The 27,287-nt window shown below is 40.9% G+C and overlaps 1 protein-coding gene across 2 annotated transcripts in view; it reads left to right on the top strand.

Annotated features, from left to right (window-relative positions):
- Positions 1 to 650: 650 nt before the first annotated feature.
- Positions 651 to 27,287, top strand: part of syt1a (synaptotagmin Ia) — a 188,629-nt gene continuing 161,992 nt past the window's right edge. For both annotated transcript variants that reach the window (XM_030720632.1, XM_030720629.1), the window contains exon 1: positions 651 to 731. The gene's annotated coding sequence lies outside the window, so the exon portion shown is untranslated. The remainder of the gene's footprint in view (positions 732 to 27,287) is intronic.

Here is a 27,287-nt window from a genome sequence, read left to right as displayed (position 1 = left end):
GCAAGGGCAGGTCATGACTTACTATGTTCTGACAAAAACACATATACACATAGAAGGGCTCCTGAGGTTCTTAGGATCCTAGGGGAGTTTTTTTTTTTTTTTCTTTCTTTTTTTTTTTTTTTTACGTGACCTTGAAGGCGACATATGCCCTGAATGGTGAAAAACACAGACAGGACATGTTAATATGTATTGAAAGGGTCAGCTAAGGTTACACAGCATTGCCCACCATACTTGACGTCTCCCCACTACTCAACCAATCACAGCCAAGGACTCAGTGATGCAGTGTCCCTCTTACTGGAGGGATTCCTAGGAACTGCCTTGTGACGAAGCTGGCTTAAACAGCCCAGAGTCTCTCCTGTCTTCTCACACCTCTCCCCCCCCCCCCCTGCTCTCTGCCCCAGGCTTATTCTCCAGACCTTGCATTAAGTGCATCTGCCTCTTGTGTTTGAACAGAAGACATTCTAGCGCCATCCACACTACTCCCACAAGACTGGCTATGTAGACGGCAGACAGAGTCATCATCCAGCCCTCTTTCTCTCCTCTCAGCTAGGCTCCACCTCTCACTTTCCCTTTCTCCCTCTCTCTCTCTCTCTCTCTTACAGCATCACATACACACACACACACAACACACACACACTTTTTCTACAAGACCTCCTACTCCTACTACAGATGAGCGCGCCTCCTCGACAGGGTGAGCCGATTTGGAGCTGAAGGTGTGCTGTTGTTGCCAGGTAAGAGACCACGCTTCTGCTTTGGGCTACCCCAGAAGTTACAAAGAATCGAGGCATCTCGTTTGTTTTGTAGTGTGTTTTCATAGTGGGGTGGATGTGTGTGATGGATCTGTTTCTAGGTGACATAATCAGGAAGGGTGGGTGTTTTGAGGGTGTCACAGGGGAAGTACACTTCACTCCCAACCCTTCTTATTAACACCATTTTTGGCGCGCCTTTCGTTGCCATGTGCACTGAAAGGCTTTTTAGTGCTTGCTCAGAAACTGCTGTAGATGCAGGGTGGAGTGCAGATAGTGAGCAACATATAGAACACATCTTTTGTTGCGAGGGGAGACCACAGTGTGGATGTGTGGGCAGATGGAGAGGAGAGGAAAGGAGGGGAGGGAAATGGAGACGGAAGACGAGCAGCTGCTTTTATCCCATGGAAGCTAATCCCTCCGTTTGTTCACCTCGCTCCATCAGATAAAATAAGCAGGCTGTAGCCCCGGTGCCCTATCTGTATATTTTTCTCCACTCTTCTCCATCTTTCAGTCCTGATGGAAATAAAGAAATAAAGAGAGGCAAGGTGTTGAATTGGAAATGAGCTGTAATGCCATTCGAAAAGGGAGCAAAGCAGCCTCTTCAGCTTCACTTTTCTAATACTTTCTCCTGACTACACCTCATGTTGATTTTATTATTCAAACTTGTGGTAATAAATTGTTTTTCAAAGTTGCAGTCTTTTTGTTTTTTAAGCTTAAGTTCCTATCTAGTGAGCAGATACAATTTAAAATGCCATTATAGTTCCTCATGTTAGCTGGCATTGTCCCTATCTGGTATCATTATTAGTGGGAACCCCCGTTGCTGTAAAGAAGGCTTATCACCTCCCACGGGTTTACTGATAGTGCCGATTGGCTACTGCACATGTAATGGACGGCTGCTGTCGCTCAGCAAACATGTCAACCATATCCATGGTGATTGTAGCGTACCTTTGCTGACAAGTCATTAAAAAAAAAAAAAGGTGGCCTGTCACCTCTTGCCTGCTCCCAAATTACCTAATATCTCAGGAGGCATAATCAGCCAGAGGTGTAGGAGTGGAAGAAAAGGGAGAGAGAAGAGGGGTTGTTCAGGTATTGCTGTTTAGCCAACAGGTTTGGATATGTACGCCAGGTAGTCTCCGATGTGGCAAACTGTTACCAGGTGATGGAAAGAGCGTGAGTGAAACAGTGCTCTTTGCTTTCCTCACCTAAATCTAAATGACCTCTGAGCTAATTCCCCAAGGCAGAGCTTATGTTTACATACTCTCAGGGAGCTTCTGCAGATGCTCCATTTCATAATCACTAACTGAATCAGACAGGCTGAAGCCGGGCACGTCCACGTGACGGATGCAGCGTGGACTGGTGACTGATGCTATCTTTTTGAAAAACCTTTAGTTTCAAACAATCTGGAGCCAAAAACTTTTCTTTGAAGTGCTGCTGTATGAATTTAAGACACAGCCTGGTCATGAGTTCTTCACCTTTTGGCTTTAAAAACTCAGTTTTTCTTCTGATCATGTTTACACCAAGAAAGTGAGGGCACACTGACTCCAAATCTAACCAAGTGGCCACTCAGCTTTCACCTGAGGCGTTGTCATGTTTTATCAGGATTGTTAAAGGGCTATTAATGAGAAGTACAGACCCAAAGTCCCAAGCCTGATGTCCGAGCGGCTCTAACCTTTTGTCTTGGCTGAATTATCTTGAGTGAGCTTTTCAAAAAGCCAAAAGCTGTCAGGATGGAAGGACGTCTGCCAGCATTACTTTGCACATGGTCAGAAGCTCTCACTTATGACAAGTTTATTAGAAGATGGAGTGGAAAGTTAGTAGAGCCACTAGGACAGTACAGTGAAGCAGTTTTAGTTCAGTTTGAAACAACAGAAAATGGAGGATATAAACACAATATTGCTTAGGATTTGACCCTGTGTGGCCATTTGGTTGTGGGTGCCTGTAAGCAGGGATGTGCACAGAACAGTAACACTGTCACCACAGAGACTGAGTCATGCTGGTGGATGCCTCATAACTAGTGTTCCCACTCTCCAAGGACATCCCTATAATCATCCTTTGATCACATTCATCACTGATAGCAGACATATTAGTTAAAAAAAAACAAAAGACTGGGAATAATGCTGTGGTAACATATTACACTTTTGTCCTGCAATAATTACGCAATTTGGGGCTGATTATTGATGGATTTACAATATAATCCTGTCTCCCTTACAGTGCCACTGCCACAATAATTTAAATATATTGAGAGAAAACTGTTAAAACAATAATACTGGTATAATTATACCATCAAGCTGATGGATAATGTAGTCGAACAGTTCTTGAAATTAAAATTGGATGAAAACAGTACATTCAGTGGCAGACCAATCTGTCTGCAAAATGTAACTAAAAGTTCAGCTGCATCATTTTTCAATCCTACTCCTGCCATCAAGTATAAAACCCAACAAACTTGTGCACAGTTCTCTCCAGCATTCGCTGTCTTCATGAAACTAAAGTACAAATTAGTTCACACATGTTAATATAAATTTATTACTCTAAATTTATGTCAGCTGCTTCTTCAACAGATCATTGGGCAGGTTGGTTATTTGATTTCTATGCTGTAGACAAGAGACTCGCCTTTATAGTACAGAGTGTGAACAGGCAATTAATTTTCTCAAGGGGCCTAATGAGAAACTGGGACTGTTGTGGAGGGCCACACCAATAAGTTGAACTCAGTTCTGCTTGGTGTTAATTTGATCTCTTTATAAGCCTATTGGTGTTGGCACTAGGTGCGTAACATGTTGACTCAGTAAAAACAAAAGACGTGTTACACCTTTAGCAGTTCATGACAAAGCATGCTTTTCAGGACTTTTTTTTTTAAACTGTTTTTTGGCACCAAAGGTTCCCTGCAGACTTTCAAACCCAAACAAGCCTTATTTAAATCAGAGATAAAGTATTACTTTAGTTTGAGTCAACCTGATGGAGACAAATTAGGACATCACAAGTGTTAAATGCTTGAGTTATCTTGTAACTTTTCTCATTTTTCAATAAATAACTCCGTCTCATTATTCCGTCAGGTTAAAGTCAACCTCAGCTCCCTGAATTTGTCACTTACAAAATGCTTTTTGAAGCTAATACAACCCTAAATTGTGTCGTGTACTGTAATGAGGGACTAAAGGTCGTTGTCATAGTTTTTCTTCCTTGCCTAACTGCTATGAGCATCGCTGTAAAGAGCTGACACTAATGGGGTAATTAGCTTGGTCTTAAGTCCTCATTTGAAGCTCTGTTTGACAGAGTGTAGAGGACTCAGGACTGCTTGATCTCTGTAGACCCACCGAGATAAGACTCAGATTACAGGATCAATCCACACACGGTCTCACAAACACACACATACTCATACACATTCTACTGACGCAGCTAAACAGTCTCATGTATGCTTAAAAACATAATCCCATTACAATAGGCAGCTTCAATATTGTGCTTAAGAGTGGGCAGACAACACTTTATTCAGTATGTGATGTTTCAAGCTGTACCACATGAGAATTTTTTTTTTTATACTTTTGGGTTGTGCCCATTTCAGCCGTCATGATTTTAAGCGCTGTGTCATCATGACTATCAGCCACCTGCTCTAATTTATGTTTGCCATCCACATGCACACTCACAGCTAGGTGCTTCCTGCAACATTCAATTACTGGAACTCTGTTTTGCGTAAAAGGCCATGCAGGGAGCTTTACTGTTAGTCACAATTTTTAAAAGTCATGATTAAAAGAGTGCAATGACACATGGATTGCATCATTGTGTTTCAACATTTTGCCTTAAACAGGAATCACAGGAATAACCGGTATAAACAGGAAAAGAAAGCAATACTCAAATTAGGGATGTTTGGTTATGGCAAAAATAGTAATCAAGATTATTGTGCTTAAAACTGACATCTCCATTTCTTGGAAAAAAAAAAAACAAAAAAAAACCTTTTTCCTGGTCAAGCTCTTTAGGAAGCTCTGTGTTTCCCAGTTTCCACCTTGGTTTTTATCTTTCTTGTTGATGGTGTACATCACATACAGACCACTGAGGTCTTTTGACCAAAATCTGTTGGTGGTTCCTCGTTCTAGACTGAAAACTAGAGACTGCATTCAAGGTTGCAGCTCCTTAACTTTGGAATGCTCTGCCATTGCACCTGAGATCTGCAGACTACTGAGTCTTTTAAAGAGCAGCTCAAGATGCACAGGCTTGCTTTTAACCTGTGGTTTGTGTGTTTATTACTATTTTTCCTTATTGCTGTGAAGCACTGCATGTTCCTAATTTAGAAAGGTGCTATACAAATAAATTTGACTTACTTACTTACATGCAAAGCTGCTAAACTGAACCTAGCATGAATGGAGGCCTTTCCACACAAAAGAAAGCTAGTAAAGCTATTCTTATTTGTGCATAATCCTGAGCAGTGGGTCCAATCTTCCAGCTGTATTCAACATTTTAAATTTATACCAATCAGCTGCAACACAGTCAAGACAATTGGCACTGAATTGCAGTAAATCAGAAAGGGTGAACACCACAGCCTGAATAGTGTCTAATGAAGCCAGTAAAAAAAAAAAAAAAGAGGCTGTTTTGGATATGTCTGCTTCAATTTGCAGAACATGTGCTTAATTACATTAAGTGAATGACTTTGGAGTAGCTGAAATGAACTAATATCACAATGACTTCATTCAGTTTTGTTTTGCTAAGGTAAACCTTGGTTAAATACAATAACTTAAACTAATTTAAAAAAAATTACAGGATTTCTGTCAGAAGATCTGACAAGAAAGCTACAATAAAAGGACTATTTATACACATGAGGGCAACGGGAGGGAATTGGGCGATGATGAGTGTTTTACAGCCAGTGACTAGAACTAAAACACAACCAGGACTAAAGGCTCAAGAAAATGAACAAATCAAATCAAAACTAAGAAATCTAGCACCAGCTCCTGAAAATAAGCGAGATTAGAGATTCTTTGGGCTGCTCCCTGATTCACAAGGGGTCACAGATTTTTTTTTTTTTTTTTTTTTTTTTAAACATCAGATTTAACCCTCCCAGAGAGTTCTCTCTCCTCTTGGCCTCAAACCAGGGATTTTTGATATGTTAGATGAACACATTAACCACTACACTATGAAAATAAGCAAGAATACAAAACTTCAAACATCTAAAAATACAAAGCAAACCTAGACAGAAACCCAAACTCATTAATCCACTAGAGACTAAAACTGTACGATGGACCATGACAAGTCACCTCTATTGCTGCATAGCCAAATCATTAGCTTAAGCTTGTTTGTTACTGACTTGGGCATTTAGCTTAATTATTACCAAATGTATGACTTAAATGTGCTTACTTGTAAAACATGTCAGTAACTCATCTGATACAAAACAGTGATGTCATTGGATGGGCCCGCCCATAATGCCGAGGCTGCTCATGTATGTCCGTCACAGCCAGTCCTGCCCCTGAATTCACAATTGTCCATAGAAAGTGTATTTATGAAGGCTATATTTCATGACTTTGTCATGACTGACTGTGAGAAAGCTGTTCATTGACAGACGTTATCTTTGGTGTACATGCTTGGCGATGGTGATGGAAGGGAGGGGCAAGAAGAAGAGAATGATTTAGTGGTAAGGCTTACCTCCAGTCTGAGTACTGTAATTTTAAAATCCCCTTTAGGAGGAAATTGCTTTTGCCCTCCTACAATTTTTTAATATCCTGATTCATACTTAGCGCTGGTGAAACACATCTACCCATAGCATTTCTCCTGCCACTGCCCGAAGGTGCTGTGTGGGGAAGTTATTAGAGATTAATACCATTTGGGTTTGTGGGACTGCTGAGGGACACAAGCCTTGCTCTGTGTGCTCCATGTCAGTTCTCCCGAGCCCCCAGCTGCCCCTGTACAAAGTAGATGAAACATCCCCTGTGCCCAGTGAAAGTATAGATGAATTATTACTGAAGGGCACGCCGCATAAAACGAGGCCCTGGAGCACATGTTCAATGTTTCATAAGTCTAATAATGCATTCTTTTAAAAAGCAATCCTTCATGTGTTTACCTGAAATGCATATGCACACCGAGCCCTAAAGAAGGAAGTACCACCCCACCTCAAGGCTTATGTCAGTAATAACCAAACCAGCTGCTATTCATTGTGTAACTGTCTTTTTGTCCCTCATTGTTCCTCTTTTTTTTGCATAAAATGATTAGATTAGAGGTGTTCCCATTTGCTCTTGTGATGATTTAGCCACTCTGCATCATGAGTGTACCCGTCAACAGGGAGATGAGCCTAGAATTCAAATTACCAGTGTCCATTCTTCAGTCCATCTTCAATTCATGAGTATACACAAGTAAAACAGCTGCTTTTTGGCAGGGAGGGAAATTAAGTAATGTGAACTGAGTATTACAAAGGCAACCGCATCAATTTGAGCAAAGTGACACATTTACAAATCAGGCATCAACACAAACTGAGTCTTGTCTAAGGCAGAAAAGGTTAATTGTGTTTTTACAGCTTGTACAAGCTCGCAATTCTCCAGCCTCTGTCGGTGTCCCCGGAATATGTCAGATAGACGAGGGGAAGCAGATCAAATTATGTCCCAGTAAGTTGCCTCTTGCCTCTGCTACAGTTAACTCGCTGCTTCTGGGCGCCCTTGGAGGATGCATTAGTCATAAAGCAATATGACACCCAGCAGTGCGTATTTAAAAAAAAAAAAAAAAAAGAACCCACAAAACAAACAAAAAAAAAACAGCAGCACGATGGGGTAAAGCAAGCAAGCAATTAAAATCAGTGTCACTCCACACCACCTTGCCTGTGACACAAATGACCTTGATGGATTTAAAATGTGTCACAATAATTTCAGCATGTGTTGGGAAATATGAGTAGTTGTCACACACACAGAACTTATTACCTCTTTCCTTTTCCATTGCTCTGTCAGCTGAGTGTATATTTGCCTAAATAGAGCAGCCCTCTGAAGTGAGTCACATTGCTGTATTGTTTTGCTACCAATCAAGGTCATTGCATGCTCATTAAATTCACTGTGGATGGATTAAACCGAATAAATGCACAGGCACATAATCAGCATTACAGCCTTAATTTTGTCAAGTGACCCAGCTGTGAAGATGATTTCATTCTTCTCTCTAACACAGCAATGCAGTGAATGTCATTAGCTGTTGAACCGGTGACTCCCTGGTTCCCTGTTAGAGAGGAACCCCCCTCCTGCAGTGTGTGTGTGTGTGTGTGTGTGTGCATGTCTCAGACCTGCTGTGGAAAAGAAATTGCAAGGGAACACCAAGTGATAAGGAAAAGGCAGTCCTCCCTTTCACCCCACCTTTTCTCATCCCTGGCCCCGACAATTCTCCATTACTGTTAGTCGAATGGTATGCGTGCCCTCCGCTGCTGACTGCTGAGATTTGCCTCTGATGCAAACATCCTTGTTTGTCACCATGGCAACCAAGTCTCCTGCCTGCTGTAGATTGTCATGCCAGCCGCCTCCCCCATGCTCTTCCTCTTCGATTAGCACCGTACTGTAGCTGACATGTGCAAGAGCCGTACATTGTTCTGTGATCCGTCTTATCTTCATAAGCTGCTCTCGTCTGTACTGCTGTCCCTGCTCCAGGGTGAAGTGGTCCCCTTTTAGAACTCTTCAAAAATCACATTGCATACAATTAAACCCTGAGCTAAAGGAATGTTTTCGCTTGATTTTGTTGCAAACTGACAGAGCAAGAGTCAGTTGGCGGAATAATAACACCACCAGCAAAAGACTAGTGCAAAAGATTGAGAGATATAACAGTAAATGGTCTCAATTTCCAACCCTCTTGTTTACCCTACCAGCTACCAATCCCCTCATCCTTGAAAAATGGAGCAGTCTAGCATGTTTGCAGATCCCGTGAAGGATGAGGCACAGTGGAGGCCTATAGGTCCGTTCTGTACAGAGTTCACTGTCGGAGCCAAGTGTCTCGGGGGCAGACGAAGGCCTTTCTTCCAAACATGTCCACCCAGTCAGACGAAAAAACACTCATTAACACGGCACCATGGGGCCAGTCCGGCCCACTTGGGGATAATAACTAGGCATCTAGTTAAATCTGATATAATGTTGTTGTACTGGGTAGTCTGGGGTCTGTGATAGTAGCAGAAATTATTGTTCTCTATTATGTTGTTTATCTTCCACACTTTGCTGCATAAATGGAGGCATTTAACATTAGGGATGGCTGATGGGGTTAATATATCAGCTATCACTGATTGGCAGTCCATTGCTGGTTGTTTATTTTGCTAATTTAATGGCCTGCCTACTTGAGAATCCATGAATATTTAACCAGCAAAATATTCGAAGTGTACACTTTGGTTGGACCATATTATACATGTTCTTGGTCAATGCCTTTTCATAGCAGGGTGTTCAATAATCCAATGTCTGTACACATGTCCATGCGGTACCAGTGGCATCTGAGTCTTTTGTGTGGCACAAGAAACAAAGTCAGTATTAGGAGGTTGTAGAGGAGGTGTCTGAGTCACAGAAGAATGTGGTTAGTGTTTGGGAGCTAAGCATTTAGCACTTTCGTTTTCACTTGCCGATTTGTCTCCTAACTATCATTGAATTAAAAACACACATTAAAAACCACTCGGCTCATGGCTTGGGTTAAAATATGACCCTTCACACCACTAACCCTACAACTTAACAAATGAGGCTTACACAGTGGTTTAAATGTCATCAAGGGATCCTTTAGAAGGTCTGTATGTGATGAGACCTTTCACCAATGTTTCTAACCCAGTGATGACAAAGGATGCCTTGTGCGCATCTTTGAGATGCTGCTGTTCCCCTGCTTTACATCTTTCCTGGTGTCTGATTGATTGATACTGAAAAAAAATGGCAGTTCATAAACTTGTAAATTGATAGGACCTCATCTAAAAAGTGCTGGTGTGGTCGTTTACCCTAATCCTTCAATCTCATATGATAACCTCACCTGTTCGTGTAGCGGCTGAGGTAGGCGTCCTCCATCTGCTCTTTCAGTTACAGGTCTTTTGCTGTTTAAAACTAAATAAAAGTCAAGTCTTCAATGATTGCATGCAATAAAACTGGCATCTGGGGAGTGGACAGCCTGGTGGCAGGTCATTGTGAGATGCTGCTTTGAAACATCCATTATTCACATCAGTGTTAAAATCCTCAGGGTAACTTTACCATATACTGTTAAGATGATTATCCTTATTTACGGTTCTGTAGAGTACCTCGAGCAAAGACTATCATGATAATTAGTAAAAAATTTTTACCCTCCGTTTGATACGATGGACTTGAGGCTCAAGGAGCTATTTTGCTGCTGGTGATATTTCAGAGATTACATTTGCTGTTCCTTATCTCCTAAATTAACTCATTACCTTGACATCCTGCTTTGCCTCCCTAGGAACAGATTGGCCTTGAATTTATAATGAAACATGGCTGTCCCATCATGTCCCATATGCACAGTCAGAGATTCAGCACAAACCTTTAACTTTCAGTCATGTTCTTGCTATTGACTTTGACCCTGCAGCCAGATTAATAACCTTGAGGAGGGTGGCAGAAATAAAAAACAGAGAGAGAAAACAGACGGGAGATGGAACAAAAACAGAATGCTTCCTCTTTCTGTCTGTGTGCGCCTCCACTCCAAATTATATCGAGCTGGCAAAAGGATTTATTTTTTTTTTTTTTTTTTAAGCATTGCATCAATTCTGCAAAGCTGTCCTTAAAAACAGGCATACAACTGAGGGATGACTTTGAGTGTGTCAAGGTAAATTAGTGAATGTAATCGACCTTTGTTGCAAAAAGGGCCAGGATATAAGGCTTTCAAACTCCACTGTGACCTTTTATTTGTACTAGTATCTTAAAATGGCCAAGGAGACACAATGGTGCAAAACAGCTCCCATAAAGGGGATCACGGTTACTCTCTAAATTGGGTTCAATCAGATCAACTAGGCAAAACATTCCAGTGCTGCCAGTCACATCCTTTCCTTGAAGCTTACGCTAATTGCATATGCAAATTGCCTGAGATTATGAGTTTGCACCCGCTGTAGGGTTTGGTGATTGCGAGTTGCGATAATGATGGATTTCCTCACATTCATTTCTTAAACATTGTTAATGAAGAGGCAGCCACTTCCAAATGTGGATTATGCATGCATTGTGCATTGCAAAACAAACTCTGCCACCATTAACAACAACCATTTGAATTAAAAGCCCAATCAGTATTTTTCTCAAGCCGGATGTGGGATTGATCATGCATATGTGCCCCACCTTAATCCTTTTCAACCTAAATGTTGCTGAATTACCAAAAAAAAATAATTTATTTAATAAAACATGTTAATAATTTATTGCCACTTTAAACACGGACAGCATGGTGGCGCAGTGGTTGGCACTCTTCTCACAGGAAGAAGGGCTAGGGTTCAAATCCACGGGGACCTTTTCTGTGTGGAGTTTGCATGTTCTTCCCATGTTTGCATGGATTCTCTCAAGGTACTCCGGTGTCCTGCCACAGTCCAAAGACGTGCAGTTAGCGGGATAGGTTAATTGATGATTCTAAATTGGCCGTAGGTGTGAATGTGAGTGTGAATAGTTGTCTGTCCATGGTGTACCCTGCCTCTTGCCCTGTGACAGCTGGGACAGGCTCCATCAGAGACAGTTATGGATCATTTCAATGATGGTTCATGTACAAAAAGACCTTACATATGGCTCAGAGTTGAAAGAATTGTGAGATGGCTTAAAGCTGACGTGGCATTGTCAGCTGATATGACGGTTAAAGAGGTGAGCATTCAAATGATGAAAACAAGGCAAGAATCCCCAAGGTAAGAATATGTATTGGACATCATTTTTAGAGATATTTTGAAAATCAGCCTACTGCTGGAAAGGTGAAACAAAGTGTGTAGCAAAAAAAGGAAAACTTACAACCCAAAGCATACCAGCTCATCTGTCAAGCGGTTGTTAGGGGTTTGGCATGTCTGGTTTTTTGAGCCATACATTGAGACAAGTGAGTATATTCCTGTATTTCATGTGCATCACAGTGACTGTGTGTTAAACTCTATGCGCTTTTGCAGTGTGGGCGACCTACAGTTTAATACTGTGTCTGAACACATCCTGTGTAGACACAGATGGCGTGCTGGAGCAACTGAGGCAGTGCAAACACGCTGCTCATGCTGCAACTTGTGTGGACACAGTGTTCCAGTGTATGGACTGGACTGTACACTCGATGCTAGTAGGAATGCAAAAGATTAGAGGTGCCTGCTGTAACCCAAGAAAATCTAAACCACGGTTACAGTAAGGCAAGGCCATTGCTTGCAGGGTAGCACTAATAATTTCAGCTGAAGAGAAAAAGAGTGCAATGATCTTTTAACAAGTTCAGCATGCTGACTTTCTTTGAGATCTGAGAACACACGAGCACTGAGATGGCAAAAAGTGAACTTGAAATTAAAAAGTTTGAAAATTCATGTTGAATATTTTTTTAAACAATTTTGCTTCATTTTTATTTGTAGAAACATTGGGTGTTTTCAACCATCATGGTCAATACTGTGGACAATTTTTATCATTATGAACTGTTTTCTTTACGCAACACTGTACACTATGGTTCTTCAGAAAAGGTGCTGAAACTACTCGGCAGGAAGGGCAAATACAATGTCAGACTCAGAGCATCACCCTGGCATCCTTGCCAAGCTCAGCCCTGCAGCACCTGTGGACCTGTTCACAGATTATGAGAAGCTTCGATCAATAACTCCGGAGCCCATCCTCCTCCTTTGGCTGACCAACCCCACTAAGAGCCCCTGCGGGGCTTGAGCACCAGACAAGAACAGACATATTTTCTTGTACTGGCAGTGCACCTGTTGTTTCCATGTGTGCTCGCTTTCAATCAATAGGAAACTTAGTTTCATGAAACCATAAACACTACTGCCTGAGTAAGCTGGCGCTGCTAAGGCCGTTGTGACCAACCGACTGTTTGCTATTCAGATTTGGGAGTAACAAGTGCAATGAGGCGTCACAGCCACTAGATACTGCTGTAACCTGAAATCTGGGTGTCCCTCTAGAATCAGACATGATGTTGAGTGACCACTGAGAGCCAAGTCAGTATTGCATAACAGTCTCACAACAACACTTTCATCTGCTCATCTGTAAATGCCCAAGAATCAGACAAACATGCAGGAGAGAAAAATTCAGAACCCTGACATCCTTTAGTGTTTTATATTGAAAGGGGGGGAAAAAAAAAAAGTTGTGCATACTTTTCATACTGATTAACAATCTCACAATTTAGCTATTAAATAACTTGTGTAGCAGTAAAAGCTGCATTGCAGTTTGTGCATTTATTTCTAAAGACCTCATGATATCTCTTAATTGGACTCAGTTCCACACTGGTGCACTTGGATTTCAATTTTGCTCACACAAATTGTGTTATAATTTGAAAATGCAAAATCGAGATACTGCACTTTGATTAGCACTCCACTCCTGGCTAGTCAAGCAATTAAAAATTAATTAGAACTGGCACAGATCATATTTGAGGAAGCTTAAAATCCAAGAATCGCATCCTGTCAAGCTGGCTGTTAAGTTACTGATTGGCTTAATTGTCTGCACACCAGCCTGTCCTTTCAGCAGCACACTGTGATCACAAGAAGCTGTTTGCTCTACTCCCAGTAAAATATATCCTCTTTAGACATCATTTTTTTTTCTGTTTTCCTTACTGGAAATCACCAGTTTCTGATTGACCTTGTCTCATAAGTGTGCCAGTAAATAATGTCGTCCCACTGTGTTGTCTCATTGTCTCTTTGTGTACAGTAAACAGTCTGTGACTCATGACTTAATCTCAAGCGTTGGGGTCACTACACACTGACTTCCTCTGTTTACCCTCTGTTCACCTCCTATCTTCCTATCTTCTTTGTGTTACCTCCTACTCTGTCCATCATCTCCTCTCTGCGTTTAACCCTTTCTCTAAATGTGCACACAAAGGGGTTTGGTGGAAAACAGAGTCGCAGGGTATTGTCGCAACATTAAAAGGAAGAGAGAGGAACACAATTTAATGCCATTTAAAAACTCTCCCGTAGACACTGAATTATTGTTCTCTGCACTCAGTTGCTTCATCAACAATCATTTGATAGTTTGCAAGCTTGGTGTCATGCCTAACGAGCGTCACCGAAGAGTCGTTTTAATGACGGAAACACAAGATTCTTGATCGACTCTGGCTCTGCATGATTACACGTGATTTGAGTCGTGATAATGCCTTCCCAACGCTTGTTTCAAATCCTTCACATTCCTCTTGTGACGGTATTTAAAAAAGGATTTGTTGTTGTTCAGCGGCTTAAAGTGGGCAGCAGCTTCCATAATCTGACACAGCCAGTAAACTAGTCTTTTAAATGATCAATCAATACGTAGCTAAACACACTCGGTCTTTGGTGGTGTGCCAGTATGAATCAAAATGGCTGCTTGACTGTTGATAAAAAAATATCTTGATGCTTAGGCCGTGTGAGTGTAGTTGGTTGGTTGGTCCATTTTAGCCTTATAGGGAGCACGCTGGTTTCTCACCTCCCACGAGGACATCCACAAGTCGAAAAACGCTATCTGTCACTAAGAGGAAGCATGCGTGTTACAAGTATGTGGTTTACTGCTTATTAATGACATGGTAGGATGATACTAATGGTGATTATAGAGCCTTGCTTCAAAAGTATATGAATCATCCATGACAGAATCAGGGAAGATGATAAAATGCTCCCATATAATGCATATTGATGCCAGCACTACCCCTTAGCCTCCTGGCAGTAGAATCTTTAGGTGGCATTAATCCCCAGGAAGTACAAGTTCTAGAACACATAATTATCAGGTCTCAGATCTTAATGGGGTGCATACTGTATGAGCCTTAGTCGCTTTATCCACCATATCAATTCAAAAGCAAATGGCTACGTAAGAACCAGGAGTAAGAAATCCTTAAATCGTAATAAATATAAACATCTGAGAATACTTTTACTATCTGTGATTGGCATTATTACAGAAAGAACTAACTAATACCCGCAGCATATCCTGAATGTTGCATGTACAGACACGGATGCTTCTGTTTTAGTGTAGTTTAGTCTTTATTTTGCTGTAGCCACTCACCTGACACCCTGCAATACACTGGGGGGGAAGTACAATCTAAATCACTAGCTAAAACTTCTGAGAGCCTTTGCTCTGAGCCTCCAGATTGCGCTCAGGTGCATCCTGTCTGCTTTAATTATCAATGAGATGTGTCTAGAGCTTGATTGGAGGCCACCTGTGGCAAACTGAATTGGTTAGACATAGTTAAGAAAGGTGCACATCTGTGTATTTCAAAACAAATAGCAAGCCATGAAGTCCAACTCCACACCTTTGTATTAAAACTGTGCAAAGGCATAGTTCAGGGCAAAGGTGAAAAACCATTTTAAACTTCACTTCTGGAGGAAGTGTGGAAATGTCTGTGGTCTTCAGACTACAATGATTGTCTGAAGTTGCTGTTAACCGTAATAGAGCCTCAGAAGATCTCTACAGAAATGGACTTTTCCAGAAGAATGACCACTTCAGAAGCACTCAGCAGCCTTTATGATAGTGACTAGATGGAAGCCACACTTCTATAAGGGGCATTTGTGGAGTTCTATAAACTTATTGTTAAAGTCTACCAGAGACATTGTATGAGTAGGAAACATGGCACTCAAAGAATCCTGAATAGAAATCTACTGTATGAGAGAATTCTGAGACTACAGGAAACATCATTTTGTTGTGCTGATGCAGTTCAAGACTCACCTTTGTAGTAACAGGCCAATTTGGTAACAGGCCTATAATTTTTTTTTTTTTTAAAGCATCCTTGGGTTTCATGAACGATACTATAAAATCTAAGTTATTATTTCTCATTGTGTTAGAAAAGTTGTAGTTAAGTGTATTCATAATGTGTTTGGGGCCAGAGTCAGATTAGACATGCAGGCATTTTTGTCCCCATTCAAAGCATCTTAACTAGAAACCCAACTGGTTAGGGAGGTGCACCGCTTAAGTCGGTTTAACTTTGCCATGTGTGATCAAAGCCACCCAGAAGATCTGCTGAGCATCAGTGATATCGGTGAGGTATCTGCACAAAGCTGGAAGAATGAAAGAAGACAATATCCACTCCAGCTCCAGCCTGGTTATCCTGCTGCCATTTTGGAAGCAGTGTAGGAGTATCCACTGTCATATCACCAGACTTAGCAGCTTTTTTTCTTCAGGCTGTAAGACTGTTGAATTCAAACTGAATGACTCTTGTATAGTTTTTGATTTTGTGTTAAATTAGGTCTCAGCTCACTTAGAGTATGCCCGCCCATAAAAAAAAAAAAAAAAAAAACTTAAAAACTGTCTGGTCTACAGAGCAGACCTGAAACTGGGGGTATTGGATCATCTTTCAGCACATTGATGACCTGAACTACAGTGCAATTGCCTGGAGTATCTTCAGGACAACTAGCTGATTGCTCTCAAGTGGCTGAGCCAAAACCCCAGACTGAAATCCACTGAACATCTGGGGACAACAAGCCAGAGCTCAAAATCATTGTTTAACATTCACTTTAAAGCACTGTACTGTATATGTTTAAGAGGCTCAAGTGACTGTGTCACTTTTCTACCCTTAGTCAAACAGTGTAAGCTGCTCTGTTATAAATATCTGATTCTCCTGGCAGAAGCAGCCAGTTTCAGTACCACATCCTGCAGGACAGCTCCCACCCTCAGCTGAAGTAGCAGTTAAGCTTCTTTCTCATCTCAGCAGCCAACTTCACAGAAACTTTCTCATTAACTTGTGTAATGAGTTGAGCGTGTAGGTGCAGTAAGTCCCAGACCTCTTCGTCTCCGGGGTAGCTCCTTCTGTCCCACCATCAGTCAGGGAGTCAGTGTGTCAGATGTTTTATTCAACACAGCTGTGTGTATTTTTGGCACCTGGCTGCTTCATCAGAAAGGAGGTAGGAGGGGATGGCGACTGTGTCGTGGGTCTCCAGAATGGGGTCATGATTGCTTCATGTTTCCAAACCTGCTGGACCACCGCAGGCTAACATCAAACAACCAGAACACCTGTTTCCACACAGCGTTCCTCGTTCAGCCTCTGCTCACATGAAAGGACCAGAAAGTTTTAGACCAGGGGGAAATTGCACCAAGATCAAAGACATGGCGTTGTTTAAATGGTGGAACAGAATCATTTGCAATTGATGAATGTTTTGGGGCTGTGTGTATAATGCAAAGTTTATTCAGAAGTAACACAGCTTGGTCTGTGATATGAGCGACATCGAGAGAAATAACTGGATTTGAAACCCACTTTGTGATCTGTTGTAACAAAAATAAGATATAATGCCTTTAGTATGTTGGGAGACAAGGGGACTCATCATTCGAAGTCTAATACTGCTACCGAGTCGAATTGTTGTTTAAAAGCTGCCAACGCCACAGGCAGTTTTTGCATGTGTTTTGTTTACTTTGCTGTTTTGTTTTGTTTTTTTCATCTCTATGATACAAAAGATGAGGCCGGAGGTCCATATATTTCATAATTAATTAGGGCTGCAATAGTATTGAATTGTCTATCAAATATTATCATGAGCACTGTATTTTCAGTGCGAAGGCATTGGTGACCACTATATTATTGGAAAAATGCAAGAACATTAAATTACTGTTATTAATCCAATAATGGAATTTCAGCTCATAGTTACTGACAGGGCAGAATCATCCAGAAGCTGCTATGACTTGCTCGCTGAAGACAAATAGCTATGAACAAGCTACAAGCAAGTCCTAACTCAGTAATGACTGAGTCTAATTAAGTCTGTATTATATATTTTCATTTGAGTTCTTATTGACTTTGAGACTGAAACCTCTAGAGAACTTTTCCTCCTTACAGCAGCAGCATCAGCAGGAGGAGGAAAGACAAGTGGATGATTGATGCTTCAGGGATATTAGTATCAGTGTGTAATGGCACTGCTGACTGATGGCTGACACTGATATTAGCGGCCAATATTTACATGGTGTGTCATATCAGTTTTGTGATTAGACCATTAAAATGCAATCCTGCAGCAACTACGACACTATTGGTGGAGTTTTTCTATATTTCTGAGTCAGATCTCTGAGGTTCTGGCTGGACCTTGGCTATAAGTAGTTAATGTGAATTTCTGTGCATGCAGATGGCAACAGACTGCATGTAATTATCAGTTTGACTGCAGTCAATCACACTGCCTTATTGCCCTTTATTGCCATCTTGATACACCAAAGTTGCTTTATTTTTTTTTAATATTCTTTGAAAAATAGCTTCAAAAGTCAAAATCAATTATCAAGATAATTTAGTAGACCAGATTTTGAATTTCATTAGTGTCTGCAGCAAACTGGTGTCAGAGACAGTAGCTAGAATCCTGTGATTCTGGAGAAGACTTGTAATATTTAATCAGTTAATAAAATTCACTAGAGGAACATGGATGCATGCATTTGGTCAAATGTCATGCACAGCTGGTGTGTGTTCCCGTCGGTCTTTTGCGCGCTTCATTTATTCACTTTTCATACCTGATTTGGTTTAATGTTTTTGACATTACATGAAGCACTAGCTTCTCAAACAGGCCTTAGACCAGAGCAGCCTCAGCAATATAAATCTTAATTATAAATTCTGACTAATATACCAATTGTGGCTGCGCATATTATAGTGCTGGCATTTTTAGAATATAGTCATAATTTGCTAAAAATATTTTCACAGTGGTCTTCTAATGGTGGCAAAAATAAAGATCAATTCCCTTTCATAGAGGCCTGTAGCTTAATGCTGAATTCTAAGGGCTTAGAAATGTCAAGATTTGCATCTTGCCACACACAGAGGGACAGACACTGGCTGAATTTCATGGCATGTGTTTGAAGTGTATCCCCCCAGAGAAAGACAACCCTGTCACTATCTGTTCACTGCCTTTTTCACTTATTGAGGATATCAGGAAAGTAAAGGAAGCCAGTGAAGCAAAAACAGTAAGCATATTGGACTGTTGGACAAGTAGATATCTCCAGCCTTCATTTATGAATGAATATCAAAAAGTCTCCTAAATTTTGCAGAGCTAGTATTGTCGTAATACAATCTGCATGCATTAGTCAGTGTACTTCATACATATGAGGCCTCCCATGTTTGCCATAAATAAACAGGTTGTGCTCACAGAGGGTATTTAGGCAGCCAGTATATGTAGATTAATGTGACTTGATCTAACCACAAAGGATGAATCGCACCTTTCAATGAAATAAGACCCTGCTGTTTGAAAATTAATTAAATTTCCAGCACAGAATGCAGAGCAGAGACCAAAGAAAGCGCTGTTGTTAAAAAGCTCTTTGTTCCATTAAATTAACTGTATTTCTATAACAGATAAAAGTTACAAAATCCACGAGATGGTCCTGACAAAAGATCAAAAGCTTTCGCTGCAGAGATGAGTTCTTTTGGAGGGTGTCGGAGGATCTGAAAATTGAGCAAAGACAACACACCGTGAAATGCCAGCGCATCAGGCAAGCGCTCTGCAATGGCCAAAACATAAAGTGTCCAGTCTTCGTTTAATTCACCATAAAATGATTTTCCTCCCCCCTTTTATTGAGTGTCCACTTGGGTTAGCAGCCATGGTTCCGCAAATATTCATTAGTCGTAAATACAAAATCAGAGTGACTCACTGGCATCGGCCACCTTTTGCCCTATCAATTTGAATGCGTGGCGTATTCGTAATTCATTCAGTTGCAGTAATGGGATCCCGCCACTGTTGTAGTGGCAACCTTCAATAACGACAACTGCAGTAATGAACTGGACCCTTTTATCCTCGGCGTGCTCTGCGCTTACATCAGTGGTTAATGATTTCTTTTTCATCAAAGAGTAAAAATAGTGTTGCACCCCATTCATTTCACATTCATTTTTTATTTCGGCATTCTTGCCTCTAACATAATTCTCAAGATTAGATAAGGCTTTATGTTTAAGATGCATCCAAACAGTTGGGTTGTATAGTTCAGTTGGTACATAAGAGCACAAATAACCCCCACATCTGAGGATGAATTCAGCCTATGGATCCAGGATATTCGGATCCAGATTAGTCTGGAGAACCCAGTGGCATTGGAGAAAACAGCAGTATTTGATGTAATTTAGCAAATTTTGGCCCCACAAATATTACTTAAGGCCAGGTGAAAAACTTTGATGTTCTTATCCTACTTTTTATCCTATAACTCCTAAAACCACACCATTCTCACTGCCAGGAAATTAAATACTGCAATTTACTCACAGCCACTGGTATTTAAAAATTACACCGGGGAACTGGGAATAGTAAGACAGGCCTCTCACTTAGTGGACACTTGGAAAGGACTCCTTGGCATCACATTTAAACTCACTGGGTAAGCATCATTTTTTTTTTTTTAACAAGGCAAGTGAAAGCGTGTGGAAACTATGCAAACAAAGGTTCAAAGCACAAATCTCAAACAGGATGCAAATGGTGGTCCCTTATGTCTGTCTTACTCTACCAGCTCTTCAGTCTAGTTGTACAATATTGCCATGGCCAGTGAACCAAAGGACACTTTTTGCATAATTTGAAGATATCAGCAGCATCTGACAGAAGGGTAGTATTTGATACCTTGGGCTAAGATTGTGTTTATCAAACTGGGTTGCCACAGTTACTAGTTTAATCAGTTAGCTAAAGTAATAAACAGGAAGATGATCATCAGCAGGGGGGGTTGCTGCTGGTCAGAAGCAACTGGCAATATGAAGAATCACCTCAAACTGAAGGAAATTTAGACAAAAAGCACAAAATGGAATAATATAAATTATGTCATGAATACATTTTCTTTTTTAAGACTTCCAAATGTTACTAGTGATTGAGAGCTTTGAAAATGTCTTGGGTTAGCAGATCTTTTGAAATAAGAGCAAGGTGACCCTCATTTTCTTCAAGGTGACCTTCGTTTTTTTGGATGGACAAAAAAAATATAAAAAAATCATAAATTAGATTTGGGTGGTTGTCAGTATATCTGGATGGCCCGTCCAGATAAAGTCTATGAGAACACTGCAAGTATTTTTATTTGTAGGCTATCAGTTCTGAGTTTCCCATTATGGTCTTTTAGGAGGGAAAATCACACAAGTAATTCCAGCCTCTCTGCTTTGAAATGAAATCTTAATTGCTGATTGATGCACCTCTCAGGTTGTTGTGCCTCAGAGTGGTAGAGTGGTTCATCCACTGAACTGAAGGTGAGTGACTACATTCCCTCTGGTCTGCATGTCTAAGTGCTTGTAAATTTACCACAAAGCATCCTCTGATGCATCCATTGGTGTGTAATTGCTGCATGTAAAAATGGCTGAATGTGGTCAGAAAGCCTAGAAGAAGAGCACTGTATAAATGCAGTTCCTTCACCGTTCCATATAGTGACTTTATAATCAGTCTTTACTCACCCTCATGTTATCACAAATGCTTTAGGTTTCCTGATGTAAACTTCATTTCAGAGTTAGTTATTATAGGCTTTAGCATTTTTGTAATCCTTCAGGGATTCTCCAGGGAAGGTGGAAGGATTGTGGGCAAAGATGTACAGCAGGTATTAGAAAAAGACAAATTTGGCAGATTGTTGACAGACTCACTGAAGTGGGACAGCAGCTCACAAGGGACCGAGTGATTTTTATCATGTCTCTCTGCAGTTCCTCCTCATTTAGAGACTGCAGCACTGTGAAAATGGGCCTAACGATGGCATTCAGTTGAAAATAGTGAAAACACAAAAACCCACATTGTACTCCATGGAAACTGCTCATATTTGCTTCATGTAAATTTTAGCATGTGTGGCCCTCAAAACCATTAACATCAAATTGAATCAATTCCAAGATCTTTTGGCATTAAAATACTATATGGGTATCAACATATTAATGGGGCCAATAACTTTATAAAGATAAACTTGATTTGTTAGCTTGTCACCACCATTAGACGTCAGCTGTCAGAGAAATTGAGGTGCTGCCAAAGGGACAAAGGGAAAGAATGGAAGATAGAGTGTTTATGAACAACCAATGATAAATTACATGGCGTAGGGTTTGATTAGCTTTTTATCTGCTCACGGGGCTCACAGGATGAGCAGAGACTGATGGGCTGCAGAGAGCTGACATGCTGTTGTTTTTTTGGATGGTGCACACTTGGCTGGGGTGTGGTGAGCCACAGAAAGATGAGCAGCAAAGGCTATTTTCTCAACATGAATTTAACAGCATTCTCCTCTTCCCCGGTAGACTCACTTGTCCCATGAATCAGAAGTTATTTTAAGGTACCTGCACAGCCACAAATGCTATCACAGCAGGTACATATTGTTTTGGTGAAATGAAAATTCTTTCTGTGAGTATCATCTTTTGCTGTAAAACTGAGCCTTGAGCTAATTTACTGAGCTGGAGAGAGTGTTGGACATTCCTACGCCTGTAGAGTTATGATGTAATAATGATCCCAAAATCAATGCAAGAGGACATCATTGATCTTACGGTCCTGCCATGTGCTTAAAGGGAAGCACTCAACCCATGCTATAGATTTTCTTTAAGATTCAAGGTCACCTTGAAGGTAGTGAAAAAAATATAGCCTCTCATATGTAAAGAGATGACACTTTAAAGCAGGTAAGAGTATACATTGCTGGAAGGCAGATGCATACTGTCGGGAGAATGAATGAACAAATGTGTTGGAAGACCTAACGCTTATTTACAGCGTGCCAGAAATAGCTCAAAGATAATCACACATGAATAACAAGCTAAGAAAGAGAAGTCCCTTTGGATTTAAAACTCAGTGTTGATTAATAACAGATATGTCCTTTTTTATTCTTATGGAAGTCAACTCTCTTAGACACAATGTGACTCTTACATGACCTGGCCAAAGCACATACATAACTTACTACTTAAAAACATCCCATCCATCCATCCATCCATCCTTCCTATTCTCATAGACCCTACCACATAGACTGCACATAACAGATAGTTGTAGACACTGTGACATCACTCACTGGTCAGTGTAGAAGCCTCTAGCTGAACAGTTTTAGTGTTTTGAAGCCACATGTGAGTGGCTATGGTAGAGAAATGAGGGACACTGCCCACTTGAAGGTTACTGACTTGCCAGTCATACTGTAAAACGTACCTCGCTTAAACCTTCTTTTTGACTGTAAATGTAAATTATGGTCAAAATTTACGAACTAATCAGGAAACTCTTTACTGAGTTTACAGACAAGGAATCTGACTTTTCCCCTTCTGCACTTTTGGGTGTCTTTTTCTAACCATGGTAGCCTTCATTAGAAATAATGAAAGTTTAAAGTTCTTTGGCTTCACTTTTGAGATCTGGAAGCTATGTCCTGTCCATCTTTTATCTGCAGTTAATATTCCTGATCCTTCCTAATGTTTTCCACTTCCTCCTGGTGGATTCTGAGGTGTTCCCATGGCAGATGAGGGGTATATTTCCTCTGTCTACCCCAGGGTTTCCTTCATTGTGGGGGTGCCTGGAATACCTCCAAAGGAAGGTGCTCAGAATTCATTCTGATCAGAGGCATCAATATAGATTTGAAGACATACTGTAATTAAAAAATAAAAACTTCAGCAGAAACAAGACTGACTCAGATCCTGAAGAACGCCATATGAGAAAAATCATGGTGAAACTGCTTTAGCACATTTTCAGCTTAAAAGACTTGTTTTTTTTAACCAAGATTCATTGAAAATTCCAATTCAGTCAAAACATGTCCAACACCCCCCCCCCCCCCCCCCCCCCAAATTATTGTACTGTACTCGGTAATTATGTTGAGATACAGTTTTCAAGAGATTAGTCATGCATTTTTGCAAACTTAAATCTCTCAATATCTGATAAAAAAGAGGCTTAACTTTACTTTTGTCTGTTCAGTGTATTTGCAATCAGTTCTGTGCAGGAGCGGGGCGGGGGGGGGGGGGTGACTTGCTTTTGCTGTACGTTATAACCAACAATTTGTGTGTTTTGCTCTTTGTTTGTGTAACTCTAAAGAGCTGAAATCACAAAGGACAGCGAAACAGTGTGGTTTTGGAAATTTATCAATATGGCAGAACAACACTCCACCCTGTGTGTGTGCAGTCTGTCAGCATCCATTTCCTTCACTTAGAGCTAATACCCTGTATTGAGCAACAAGCAGGCGTGCTCCAAACAGAAGCCAGAGCTAAACAACCATGCCTAATATAGCCTAGTATTTCCAGAATGGAAACCAGTGCATCCAGAGTGTCTGAAACTGTTGGGATAATCGGCCTTGATGAAAGTCAATGTGCAGACCTCATCTCCCCTCATCAATATATGGGATGGGAAACCAAAGGGCTCATATGCTGCTAAAGTGGATATGGATTGATACTATTTACAAAGCCTGAAGCCCAGACACACATGTAAAGGGAGCATTAACCTCTTACTATTTTAACAAAAACAGACATTTAAAGCATGTTAACAGTAGATTGAGAAGGATCAGGATATTTGTAAGGCACGAATTGGTTAATGTGCATCTATTTTAAAAAAAACGTCGCTGTGGGTTCATCCCACCAATCATTTATGTCTTGCTTGTATTGTGGTTTTAACACCTGTAGCTTCATCACAGATGAATTTCAGCAGCCCTTGAAGTCGTGTGCTGGCCTGTCTGATAGATGGGCAAAGCAGTAATGCTGCCAAGTGAAAAACTTGCTTTTGTATTTGGGGTTATCTGGTTCATTAGGTTTTACAACCACAGCATGTATGTTTCTACAAGTCAGTGCAGACTGTAGGACACCACATATAGCTAGAGTGTTTGCTTTTTGTTTCAGAAAATGGCTCCTTCATACTTGTATAGTGCAGTTGACAGTATTTACCCTGCTAGTCTAGACAGCAGCTGTGTTTGGTCAGCTAAAGTTAATAACGGACATCTAAGCTGCTGGATCTTCTGTACAGACAAGTAGTCGATCAACAACTCCCCAAAAACCTTCCTGATACTCTTTTATAACATTGCCCATTGCTTCCTTGTATTTATAAAGTATGCAAATAATTGTTTAGATATGTGTCTATTGTAAATTAGTTTTAAATAACCCTGTAGTTTGTAAAGTACTCTTCATAACTGCTATATTATGGATATCTTTTTGGCTTCCAGCCGCTGTATGACTAGATGTCTTGACTGTTCGAGGGCTTTCATTATGTTGAAAGCTTCACAAAATTCAGAACATTTGTGCTTTATTATTGATATAAAATTGCATTAAAAAGCTCCAGCTCAGACTTCACTACCTAGCTAAATTGTCTAAATGAATTCCCAATTTTACTCAGATAGTCCTTGGACAAGAAAACTATGTAGTCTCTTAACTCAGCCTTTTAGCTGAAAAGATGAAAATATGATTCTTCCAGGTTTCAGGCCTGTTTAAGTGTTCCACAAACCTTAATGAGCACCAAAGAGATTCATGCTTTCATCTTTGTAACCCCCTTTGAGTGTGTTGGCAGTTTTTACAGCAGAATACCAAAAAATATGTAAGGTTTTAGATTTTAATAGAAGATGAGCGCTTATAATGCTGCAGTTCCTAAGTGGTGGGATTAGATGTTGAACACAACCCGTTTTCATATCCAATTGGCAAAAGCTGCATTCATGCTCTGTTTATTGTGATATAACTAGAGCCCTTCACACATAATATAATAACATAATATAATGTTCACCAGACAGCATGCTGCTGACAAACTCTTGGATAGCCACACTATTAATAATTGAATAGGGCACAGGTGTCAATGCAAATATAAGGGCAGGGACAGATGCATAATACTAATGAACTGGGACACTAACAGTAGCAACATAGAAATAAATTTTACATTATTGGTGGGCTGTAATTTTCTATTTCAACAGAAAAATCATCTCACAATTTAGTCAGTGGCAGCTGAAAGCTTTTGTGTTGGACTCCAAAGGAGATTCTTGGGAGAACTTTGAAGTACAGTAAGTCTCAGTGTGCGATTTGAGCCAGTTGCCAGCGTATATATGGCTGCTTTTAACTTCTGGGAAGTCAAAACTATAAACAGACGGTAAGTTAACACCTGGATAACAATGAGGTTTTGTTGTTGGTATTACTGAACTAATTATAAAAATCCTCCAAATTTAATGCAATGACAAGCAAGCACAATAAATACTACATACATTTTGCTTGGACTGGTACTAGACAGCCTTTTCTGTGAATGATTGATGGTAAATGGACTTGTTCTTAGATAGCGCTTTTCTACTCTTACTGAGCACTCAAAGCACTTATACAACACATTTGCATTCACCCATCTGTATGTAAGCTAAGTGCTTTTACTGTCTACCATTCACACACTCACACTCCAAAGCTTGCGTTGGAGAAATAAGAGAACTTAGAGAAATAAGTTGATGTCAACACTGGCAGTTGCAGATAATAGTTGTCTGCTAGGCTTCATCTCAGTTAATCTGAGTTACCTGTATCTGTTGACCTTGTTTGTGGTGTTAGTTGCAGAGCATTTCATTAGTTATCTGACATCCGCCTTTAGCACCTCTGGGTTGACACCAAGGCGTTCCCAGGTCAGCCAAGAAACATACTCTCACCAGCGTGTCCTAGGTCTGCCTTGAGGGTTACTCATGCCCAGAGCATGAGGAGGCAGCCAGGTGCCATGGTCAGATGCCAAAATGACCTCAACTGGCTCCATTCAATGTGGAGGAGTAGCAGCTCTACTCTGAGCCCCTCCTGAATGACCAATCTCCTCACACTGTCTCTAAGGCTGAGGCCAGACGCCCTTCAGAGGAAACTCATTTCCACCACTTGTATCTCTGATCTCATTCTTTTGGTCACAACCCAGAACTCGTGACCATAGCTGAGGCTAGGCGTATAAATTGAGCGGTAGATTGACAGCTTTGCTTTCACACTCAGCTCTCTCTTCGTCCCCAACAGACCAGTACAGTGTCTGCATCAGTGCTGATGCATCCAAGAGACTGTCCAAGAAGATGTGCTCCAGTTTTAGTGAGAGAAATCCATCCATCCATCCATCCATCCCCTCTTCCACTTATCCTTTTCAGGCTTGTGGAGGGTCTGGAGCCTATTCTCAGCTGTTATAGGGCAAGAGGCCTATGGCCAATTTAGAATCACCAACTAACCTAACCCCACTAACTGCATGTGGGAGGAAACCGGAGTACCCAGAGAAAATCCACACAAACACAGGGAGAAAACCAAGATGTCGACATCAAAATTCTAAACTAAAGGCTATGCCTGGTCCCGGCACAGGGACCTTCAGGGTGGGGAAGGTTGAGCAGTCACTAGTAATTGTCATGTTGGCTGTTCAGACCCATCAGCATCTTATAACCCTTACAGTGTTCTGTGACGTCTGTATGACTCCTCTGAGAGGGAGGCGGCTGTTTGGCAGAGGGGGTGGAGATGACACAGCTCTGAAGTGCTTCCAGTTCACTACAGGTGAGAGCTTCCTCCACCCAGCCCCCTGCCCCTCTTTTGGCTCCAAAAACAAGCAGTAAAAGGTCAAAGCATCCTCTGCTGCAAGCATAAACCTGCAGTTTATGCAGGTTTATAAACCTGCAGTTTATGCTTGCCAAAAATCTCTATTGTCAGATTCCTTCTCTACCTGCTGAACTCGGTAGAAATTATTCAAATGAAAAGTATATTTTAACTATGTCTATG

The sequence above is a fragment of the Archocentrus centrarchus genome, chromosome 23 (genome assembly GCF_007364275.1).
Source record: "Archocentrus centrarchus isolate MPI-CPG fArcCen1 chromosome 23, fArcCen1, whole genome shotgun sequence".
In the NCBI taxonomy this organism is placed as follows: Eukaryota; Metazoa; Chordata; class Actinopteri; order Cichliformes; family Cichlidae; genus Archocentrus; species Archocentrus centrarchus.
This window is presented reverse-complemented; position numbering and strand designations above follow the sequence as displayed.